At 44.8% G+C, this 10,147-nt stretch overlaps 1 long non-coding RNA gene across 1 annotated transcript; it reads left to right on the top strand.

Annotated features, from left to right (window-relative positions):
• The first annotated feature begins 282 nt into the window (after positions 1 to 282).
• LOC131539201 (uncharacterized) lies at positions 283 to 1,747 on the top strand. Its single transcript, XR_009270801.1, has 3 exons — positions 283 to 316; positions 384 to 462; positions 545 to 1,747. It is a non-coding gene; the product is annotated as an uncharacterized LOC131539201 (long non-coding RNA).
• Positions 1,748 to 10,147: the final 8,400 nt, after the last annotated feature.

Below are 10,147 nucleotides of genomic sequence, written 5' to 3'. Positions count from 1 at the left end.
TTTGTCTAGCAATGCACACAATACTCATTCCCTCTCTTTGTCTTTTGTTGACTTCAATATAATCTTCTCAAAGTCATTGAAGAGAAACAGAAGAGTATTCCAGATATAAACAAAGGTAAAACTATTATCTCAAGAACCCCCAATACATTAATATACAGAAAGCAATAAGATAACTTTGATCTATTTTTGTTTGTAAATTACTATTTTTATTGAAAAACGTATTTATTGAAATACTTCTTAATTCAAGCATACTTACTGTGAACTGAACGCTCTTGTGGTTTTAGGTTTGAATCTCACAGAAGGAGACGTCATGGAGGTGTGTGTGTGCGTGCGTGTGTGTGTGTATGTATGTGTGTAAGATACTTAAATTGATCTCTTTAAAGCCTAGGCAGGGCAGCGTCATTCTAGTGAATCAGTCCAGGTGGGATCTTCCCGTCCCCTATGAGCTGAGTGTAAATCTCAGTAAGATTTCAGATTTCTCAACTTTTAAATATTGAATGTAACTTTTCTATTGTTTTCCACTCAGTTTTGTTTGTTGTTACAGGTATGAATGACAGAGGAATCATTTTGAGAGCCTTTGAGCAGTTCAGACTGAAATCATGTGTTGACTTTAAACCCAGATCAGCAGAAGAGTTTTACATCTCTGTGGAGAGTCGTGAAGGGTACGGTATGCTTCAAGTTTGTAATCAACAATATTAGTAATATAGTATAGACTGTTCTGATATGGTAGGTGCTGTACTATGTGTAGAGTAAAATATTTTTAGTTTTTTTAGTTTTTCTTATTCTATTTTATATTTGATATTTGAGTTTTTGTCAGATACAGTATTTAAACACGTATTGTTCAATGGTAATTAAATGGAGATCAAATTAAATGCACAGTTTTTATAACGTTTGTTGTTATAACATGCAGGGGCGAGTCTACATGGTGGCCAGGGGTGGCACCGGCCCCCACTGAAATCTGGTTGGCCACCCCAGGTGCCCCCCTACCAGATGTCTTGCGATTGGCTTGTTTTTAGTAAATTTCTAACTACATCTGGCGGTGGTGGATCCTGGCATGGACAATATAGGCAGCTGCCTAGGGCAGCTTTCTTCTCTTCTTTATATTTAAATTTAAGTGGTGTAGCGGCAAAAAAATCATTTTAGTTTACCACATGGGAAACACCACCATTGAACAGTGTTTGACGTGTGCTTCGTCTTTTCAAAAGAATCTAAAAAGTTGCCAAAAGTGCATCTCTTTTTTATTTTACTTTCAAAACTTAAAACAAATGCAAACCAATCAAGTCAGTCCATAAACAAACATTAACTTAATGGCCTCTGCTCTGCTCTTTCTTGTGTGCACGCCATCTCCTGTGAGCATGGTCAAAGACAATATCTCCTATAGAGGACTCGTACTAACAAAAATACAAAACAGCATACAAAGCAATACTTAAATAAAAAGAATATGAACAATAATATGGTTCCTACAAGCGGTTTCTATAGCGTTTTGTTATATTAATGACAAATTTCGAGAGTGCAGTAATGTAGCATCCATGTAATGCGCGAACACAAATCTCTCCACTCGCAAGCGGATTTTCTTCACTTTCACACAAAACTGGATGTGCACTGTTAAATATACATTGTTCTCTCATGAATTGGCTCTGCTCTCTCAGATATTGCTTGTGCATGCTCAAAATTTGCCCTTGCATCATTGAAGACCAAAAGAGCGAGTATATCCTACTGCATGCTGATTATAGTCAGCATTCTCTAGTTACCGGTACTTATTTTATTATTTAATACTTATTTGAGTTAAGTGCTTATTGTAAATGCATTTGTTAAATTATTTTATTTAGTGCATTTGTATTTTGTTGTTTTTTATACAGTCCTACAATAAAACAGTATCAACCAGAAATAAATCACTGAGGGTGCTTCTGAAATTACTGAGGGTGCTTTAGTCTTAATGTACATTTTCACATAATTTGTCCCGTCCATTGCCATGGTCAGGGGCGTTGCTACAGTTGCTGGGCCCCCTGGACAGCATTCACTTGGGCCCTCACGTTCAGGGGTGGGGTGGGGGGGTATTGTTGGATTGGTTCCCCCACAGTAGAAATCGCATTTCCCCCTCGGGGGGCCCCCCTCCATCGTTAGGCCCTTAGAATCGTCTTAACCCCCCCCTTACTGCGCCTCTGGCTATGGTTATCGCTATGTCAATCACTGCTATTTCGAGAGTGAATCCCGCATACAAATGCGGATCTCATTCCCGAAACTTTGCAACGAGTGTGTGGCTGAAAAACAATAGTTCTACATTTTAAATTGATTATAGCCTAGAAAGCTTGCAAAGAGCGCTCCCTACGCTGTGCGATCAATCTATTATTTACACCGTGCATACACGCTGTATGTTATAATGGGAGGATTTGACTATAACCTATAACTCAGCACAGAACAACAACTGGTGTGTGTTGCATCTAGGGCTGTCACGATATTAGATTTTTCCCACCATGGTTATTGTGGCCAAAAGAATTCACAATATCTTGTGACGAGTCGGTTGCCTCCCCCCCTTATTGTCATCACCACCCTGTCCCTTATTCGCCGCCCTTCACCAGGCTCCCGACCGGAGTGGGTGTGTGAGAGGAGGGGCGTGGAAACAGCGAGGCCTGGCGGCGTGTGATGAGGCGCACCTGAACGGAATGGAGCCTCATCACCACCGCTGTTTAAATGCCGAGCGTGCCTCTCCTCGAGAGACCGGACTCTTCCCCCGTGCATGCACGCTGGTGTCCTCGTGTGTCCAGGAAGGGAGCGTGGAGGGACATCCGTGCCGCCAGGGACGTGAGCTGCCGGACCCGTGGTCCGGACGAGACCGCACCCGTGATTACGGCTGTTGGGCCAGGATGCCGGGCCGATCAAGTCCTGTTGAAAGCCGTGGGCCAAGAGGAAGAGCCGCCACTATGATGAAGCCCCGGACCCGAGTGGGAGCGCGTGCGGCCGCCGGACTCCACCCCTTACCCGGACCCTCCCTTCCAGAACACTGCCCTCCTTCACAAACCCCGCAGCACGACGAGGACACCAGATCCCCTGTTTATTTTGGACACTTTATCCCCTTTGGACACTATTTTATTATTTCTGTTGAATAAAAGCCTCTCCGAGGCCTGACGCCACACCCACTGTGTCTGTCATTGGCTCCTCCCGTCACAATCTATATATCGCAATATCTATGGAACCCTTGTGGGAAAAAAGTTAATAGTCAAATTAATTTTTACTTTGTTTTTCTTTTTTACCCAATGAACATTAGCATACTGATAAACACAGGGCACAGGACTTCTTTGAAGCTCCCTGTGAAATAACCAGAGAAAATATTGTCAAGTTCAAGAGTATGATGAATAAATATTAACATCAAAACTGATACTTTATCTTGTTAACTTGCGTACCCGTATTTTAATCTCTTTAACCTATCTTTGCGCCGGTGCCAATGAAGTCATGCAGTAAACGCACTTCTAATTCAGGTTTAATGTGTGCCTAGTACGGCAACGCAGATTAAGTGCATGGCACTGCAACCAACTTAACATTTAACAGAGTTTAAGGTAGCAATGTGGTCGTTGAGTTTTTATAGATCAGTTTTAATTGTGTCAGCTACTAGATTTTAACAAAGAAATAAATTACTATGCACAGGCTGTATTGGCCGGGACTTGATTGCAAATACAAATACAAAAATTAGAAAAGTAAAGAAAACAGTTCTTATTAAAAGAATCACCCTTTATTTAAATATATGAACACAGAAATCCGCTGTTAACAGGTTAATGTAACATTTCCCATTCCATGACTAGTAAAATCATGGCAACTTACTCTCTGTATAATATTAAACATGGTTTAATATTATACAGCCGAGGCACGGCGAAGACTCGGGTCACGGGTTTAAGATGCTCTTTTTGGGTTATCGGATCCCGCGAATAGCGCTCAAGTCGAGCAGCACCTTAGGGAATGTATGCCCCCGTGTTTGGATTCTAACACTCAAGGGCATGTTCTGCTTTCGTGTTTTTCTCACGGTGAGTCACGGTGTATAGGCTCTGCTCACGTTTGTTCCTATTCCCGAGGGATGCAGAACAAAGCAATTGTGTCACGCGGGCCGGTTCTGCCGTTGCTGCTGCACAGTTTCTCTCACCTCACGATCATTGCTTTGATTTGCGGGATCCGCACACCCTCTCTAAACGGGTTGTCGTATGTAACAGATACAATTGGGTTGTTATGACGATGAAGTGTGAGCATGGAGTCTTTTCAGCCCTGATCCTGCAAGATCATGGGCAGAGCTATATTTAGCTTGGCCGTGCCTCTCTAATATGCATGTTTTTGTGTATGGAGAGCCTCGCTGGGCATGAATATATTTAAATACTCTGTGGAGAAAGGCTTGCGAGTTTTCTCTCCCAGGGTTTTCAGCACCTAGAGTGGTTATGGGGAATGTCTCTTCCTGTGTTAAGCCGGAGAGTAGTCGTCTGCAGATGGTTATGTTCCAGCTCAAGCTTACTTTGCTCTGGATATATGGCAGTCCGAGGGCAGCTATGTTCTAGCCTAGCTTCTATAACTAGGTTGGGTTCCCCTTGGCACAAGTTCTCGAATAAGCGCTGAAGTTTTTGCTATCCAAGATGGCGGCGCGATCAGACGCAGCGGCTGCTCCAGGTCCCAAAGACGGTGCTTTTTTGTCTTTTAATGTCGTCTGTTTGTCTCCAAATAGTGTAAATTTACCGCTAGTTCATAAGGAAATCACTCCAAAACTCATATATGTTCGCCAAAGACTTTTGGATATCGACAACGCATACAAAGATCAACTCTCGCCGGCGGCTACTGAGAAGCTACGAGGCCTCTGTTTACTGCTGAAGCCGGACCTCGAGACCGCGGCCTCGCCTACTGTCGCTACCCGCACAAGGCGGCGTTGCAAGCGGTGTGAGAGAGGATGGAAGCGCGGTAAGCGCGGAGGTATACGAGCTAGGCTGAGGGAAAACCCCACAAGACCGGCTCTTCCAACACTCATGCTCTCAAACGTTCGCTCTCTGGAAAACAAACTGGACTTAATTCAACTCAGTCGATCTACACAGCATGAGACAAGGGATTGTTGTGTGTTTGTTTTCACTGAAACATGGCTGAACGACAACATCCCGGACTCCGCCATTCAGCTGCACGGACTAACTTGCTACCGCGGACAGAGATTCATCACTGTCTGGTAAGACTCGCGCGGTGGCTTGTGTGTGTACGTCAACAAAGAATGGTGTAACAATGCTGGGGTAGTGACAAAACACTGTTCATCGCTGGTGGAGTTTATGTTTGTGAAGTGTCGACCGTTCTATCTGCCGCGGGAGTTCACGGCCATTGTTATTGTCGCGGTTTACATCCCCGTGCGCAAACGCAAAGGACGCGTCATGAGCTGTACAGCGCCATCAGCGAACAACAAATAAATAACCCCGACGGCTTTTTCATCATAGCCGGTGACTTCAACCACGCAAACTTAAAGACAGTTTTGCCAAAGTTCTACCAACATGTGAACTTTGCAACAAGGGAAATAACACACTGGACTTTGTTTACACAACAGTTAAGAGCGCATACAAAGCTGAACCCGCCCCCACCTCGGTACTCAGACCACATCTCTGTTATGCTAATCCCAGCATACAGACCACTTCTGAAACTGGCCAAACCGGTTCACAAACAGATCAAGGTATGGCCAAACAATGCCACCTCAGCACTGCAGGACTGCTTCCAGGACACAGACTGGAACATGTTCAAAGAGGCGGCCACCTACAACAACCACACAGACCTGCAGGAGTTCACTGAAACAGTGACTGCTTACATCCAAAAGTGCACTGATGATGTGACAGTCACCAAGACCATCACCACACGCGCCAACCAGAAGCCATGGATGACAGCAAAGGTTCGTGGGCTGCTAAAGTCCAGAGATGAAGCATTCAGATCAGGAGATAAAGCAGCCCTCAAAACAGCAAGAGCCAATCTGTCCCGCAGCATCAAAAATGCAAAACGGTCATATGCTCAAAAAATCAACAATCACTTCACAGACAGCAGTGACACACGGAGCCTGTGGCAAGCTATTCAGACCATCACAGACTACAAGCCCCCGCCACAGGCCTGTGATGATGACACATCCCTCCCAGATACACTCAACCACTTTTACTCACGGTTTGAAATGCAGAATGACACACCTGCACAAAAACTGCCCACACCTCCCAACGACCAGGCTCTCTGTCTGTCTCCAGCCGACGTAAGGAAGACCCTATCTAGGATCAACCCACGCAAGGCTGCGGGTCCCGACAACATACCTGGCCGTGTACTGAAAGACTGTGCTGCACAGCTGACAGATGTCCTAACAGATATCTTCAACACCTCGCTGAGCCAGGCAGTCGTCCCCACATGTCTCAAATCCACAACAATCATACCGGTACCAAAGAAATCACCTGTGTCCTGTCTAAATGACTACCGTCCCATAGCACTGACTCCAATCATAATGAAGTGCTTTGAGAGGTTAGTCATGCACAACATCAAAACCAGCCCCCAACACACTCGATCCGCTCCAGTTTGCATACCGTCCGAACCGCTACGGACGATGCAATTTCCTCCACCCTCCACCTAGCTCTTACCCACCTAGAAAACAAAGACACTTATGTTAGAATGCTGTTCATTGACTTCAGCTCAGCATTCAACACAATAATCCCACAACAGCTCATAAATAAACTCAACCTGCTGGGCCTTAACAATTCCCTCTGCAATTGGATCCTGGACTTTCTAACTGGAAGACCTCAGTCAGTCCGTGTCGGCCACAACACCTCGAGCACTACCACACTGAACACAGGTGCCCCACAAGGCTGTGTGCTCAGCCCGCTGCTCTTCACGCTGCTGACCCACGACTGCACTGCCAAGTCCAGCTCCAACCACATCATCAAGTTTGCTGACGACACAACAGTGGTAGGTCTCATCAGCAACAACGATGAAACGCACTACAGAGAGGAAGTGGCACAGCTGGCTGAATGGTGTGGCACTAACAACCTGTCCCTCAATGTGAGTAAGACAAAGGAGGTTGTGATGGACTTCAGGAGAAACTCCGTTGATCACCCCCCACTGACCAGACAGCTCGACTGTGGAGAGAGTCAGCAGCACTAAATTCCTGGGGGTGCACATCACAGAGGATCTCACCTGGTCCACCAACACCATGTCACTCTCCAAGAAGGCACAACAGCGCCTACACTTCCTCCGCCGGCTGAAAAGAGCAAGTCTCCCTCCACCCATCCTCACCACTTTCTACAGGGGCACCATTGAGAGTGTGCTGACCAGCTGCATCACTGTCTGGTACGGGACCCTCCAGCGGACAGTGAACACCGCTGCAAGGATCATCGGTGCCCCCCTCCCCTCCATCCTGGATATTTTCCTCACACGATGCTCCAGCTAAGCCAATAGTATCGTGAAGGACTCCACACACCCTCCCACAGTCTCTTCCAGCTCCTACCATCAGGAAGACGGTGCCGAGCATCAGAGCCCGCTCTGCCAGACTGCTCAACAGCTTTTTCCCCCAGGCTGTGAGAGCCCTGAACTCAAATCACCCCGCCCCTCTCTGAACCCCCATACAAAACCCCCTACCTCCTGTAACATGTAACGTGCAATTCGAAGTGTGCTACACACAGGTGAGTGGGCCTGTACAAACCACCTGTAGTAGCACACTCTCCTCCTCTATGCGCACTAGTCACTTTTCACACACACTGCTGTGTGTACACAAATCCCACAAAAAGAACTCAATAATATATGTATGTTTACATGCTCATGCACTACAAATCCTCCTGCACTGTTCCCCAGCCAGCTGCTTGAACTCAATGTTTCTCCTTGCACATGTACAGTATTTATCTGAAGCATTCGTATAGTTTGTATAGTTTGTATTTTTTAGTTTGTATAGGTACTTTTTATAGATAGTATATTTATAGTCAAAATCTATCAGTAGGATAGTTGTGTATAGGTTTATATTGTCTTACTCCATTGTTGTATGCCTGTATTTATGTAGCACCGTGGTCCTGTGAGGCACGACATTTCGTTCCACTGTATGCCCCCGCATGTAGCAGAATGACAATAAAGCTCAACTTGACTTGACTTGACTTGGAAGTCATTGTCTAGGAATCTGCTATTCCAGGATAGCTGTGTTCCAGCTCGGAGACTGCTCCCCTTTTTAGGGTTTTTAAATTGTGGTCTCCATGAGCCCCTTGCCTGGACTGTGCTGTCTCCCCTTTGGGGTTTTAAATAGATGGCCCACTTAATACATTTATAATAATAATACGTTTTATTTGTAATGCACTTTATATTTCAACAAAATCCCAAAGTGCAACAAAATAAAAACACTGAAAAAACAAAAAATCAAGCATAAGCTCTGCTAAAAAAGGTGGGTTTTAAGGCCACATTTAAAAGCATCCACCGACTGTGGTGTCCACAGACTGGGAGCGGCTGAACGGAAGGCCCGATCTTCCATAGTACGGAGCTTGGTCCTAGGGGGTTTCAGGAGATGTGCTGAAACAGAACGGAGGGTACGTGTAGAGCATTGTGGAGAGAGGAGTTCCTTGAGGTGGGGGGGACGTTGCCATGGATACACTGGTGGGTGAGGAGGGAAACCTTATACTCAATCCTGTATGAGATAGGCAGCCAATGGAGCGATTTAAGGATCGGAGTGATATGATCATATTTCCGCACCCTCATCAGGATCCTAGCAGCACTGTTCTGAATGTACTGCAGCTTCTGGAGGCTTTTGCCAGGGATCCCGATGAGGAGTGCATTACAATAGTCCAGCCTGGAGGAGACAAAGGCGTGGACAAGCTTTTCTGCATCTCCTAAAGTGAGCATAGGGCGAAGTTTGGCGATGTTCCTCAGGTGGAAAAAAGAGGTCTTGCACAGATGTTTGATGTGATCCTCAAAGGTCAGATGTGAGTTCATGCAGACGATGAAGGAGAATGCTGTGGTCCACAGTGTGAAATTTCGAGCTCAGATCCGGGAGAATAAGGAGAGATTGGGAGCCAGCATCTGCGGTCATCAGTAGGTCATTTGTAACCCTGACCAAGGCAGTTTCTGTGCTGTGGCCGGAGCGAAAACCAGACTGGAATTTCTCAAACAGTTTATTTTGTTTTAAATGGACCAGAAGCTGCGCAGCTACTACTTTTTCCAGCACTTTAGAAAGGAATGGAAGGTTGGAGATGGGCCTGTAGTTGTCAAAGCCTTCTGCGTCTAAGGTAGACTTTTTGAGAAATGGTCTGATGACAGCAGTTTTCAATGTAGATGGAACATGACCAGCCTGGAGGGAATGACTGATGACCTTAGTGGTCAAATCGTTTAATGCACAGCTAGCCATTGATTGTCCCGTTTATGCCATGGTCATTTACCAGCATTCACATATTAAAGATGTTAATAATATTTACGCTGCAATATTTGACCGGAACGATAAAAATGACGGTTATTTTCGTCTGTATTACTATTCAACTGTAACTGTATGTTACAATGGTGACCAATGTTTATAGGAAGCGCATTAATATAGAACGTGATTAAACTGACCTGGAACTACCTGTGCAGTTAAACGAATTTAATCAACACCTGCCAGCCAATCAGAATCGAGCGTTCAGACAGACCATGGCATAATGCATATTAAAGTGGTGTTAATATGCGCAGCACTGCTGTGTTTACAGTGGTAACCAAGGAAACGCCGTATCACTGTTCCATGAGCGCCACCTGCTGTCAGAGAGTGAAATTGCGTCTTATTCAGCCTGTCTGCTGTTTCTGTTTAGTGTCGATGTTTTATGTAACGTTAGCATAATTTCACAAAGCTAAAGTCGGGTCATTCTGTTTTTGCTTCAGATTTTGAAATTATACAGTCTAATATAATTCAAACATTGCACATGTTTTTTTTTTTTTGTGGATTAATCCATGATTAAAATGCAGTGGCTGCCTCCAATTTCCAAATTGCTATGAAAAATCAAGGCGCAACACAAGAGTGAAGAATATTCAAATGTTATTTTATATGTGATTTTTCAATTTCTGTACCTGAACATCTACAAACAAAAACCTAAAGCATAATTTCATTTCTATCTTTGTGCTATAGGCCTATGTTTATTTGTGCTAATACTTGTAATTTATTCATTTGTTCTTATTTACTGGC

This window comes from Onychostoma macrolepis, chromosome 04 (assembly GCF_012432095.1).
Source record: "Onychostoma macrolepis isolate SWU-2019 chromosome 04, ASM1243209v1, whole genome shotgun sequence".
Classification (NCBI taxonomy): Eukaryota; Metazoa; Chordata; class Actinopteri; order Cypriniformes; family Cyprinidae; genus Onychostoma; species Onychostoma macrolepis.
This window is presented reverse-complemented; position numbering and strand designations above follow the sequence as displayed.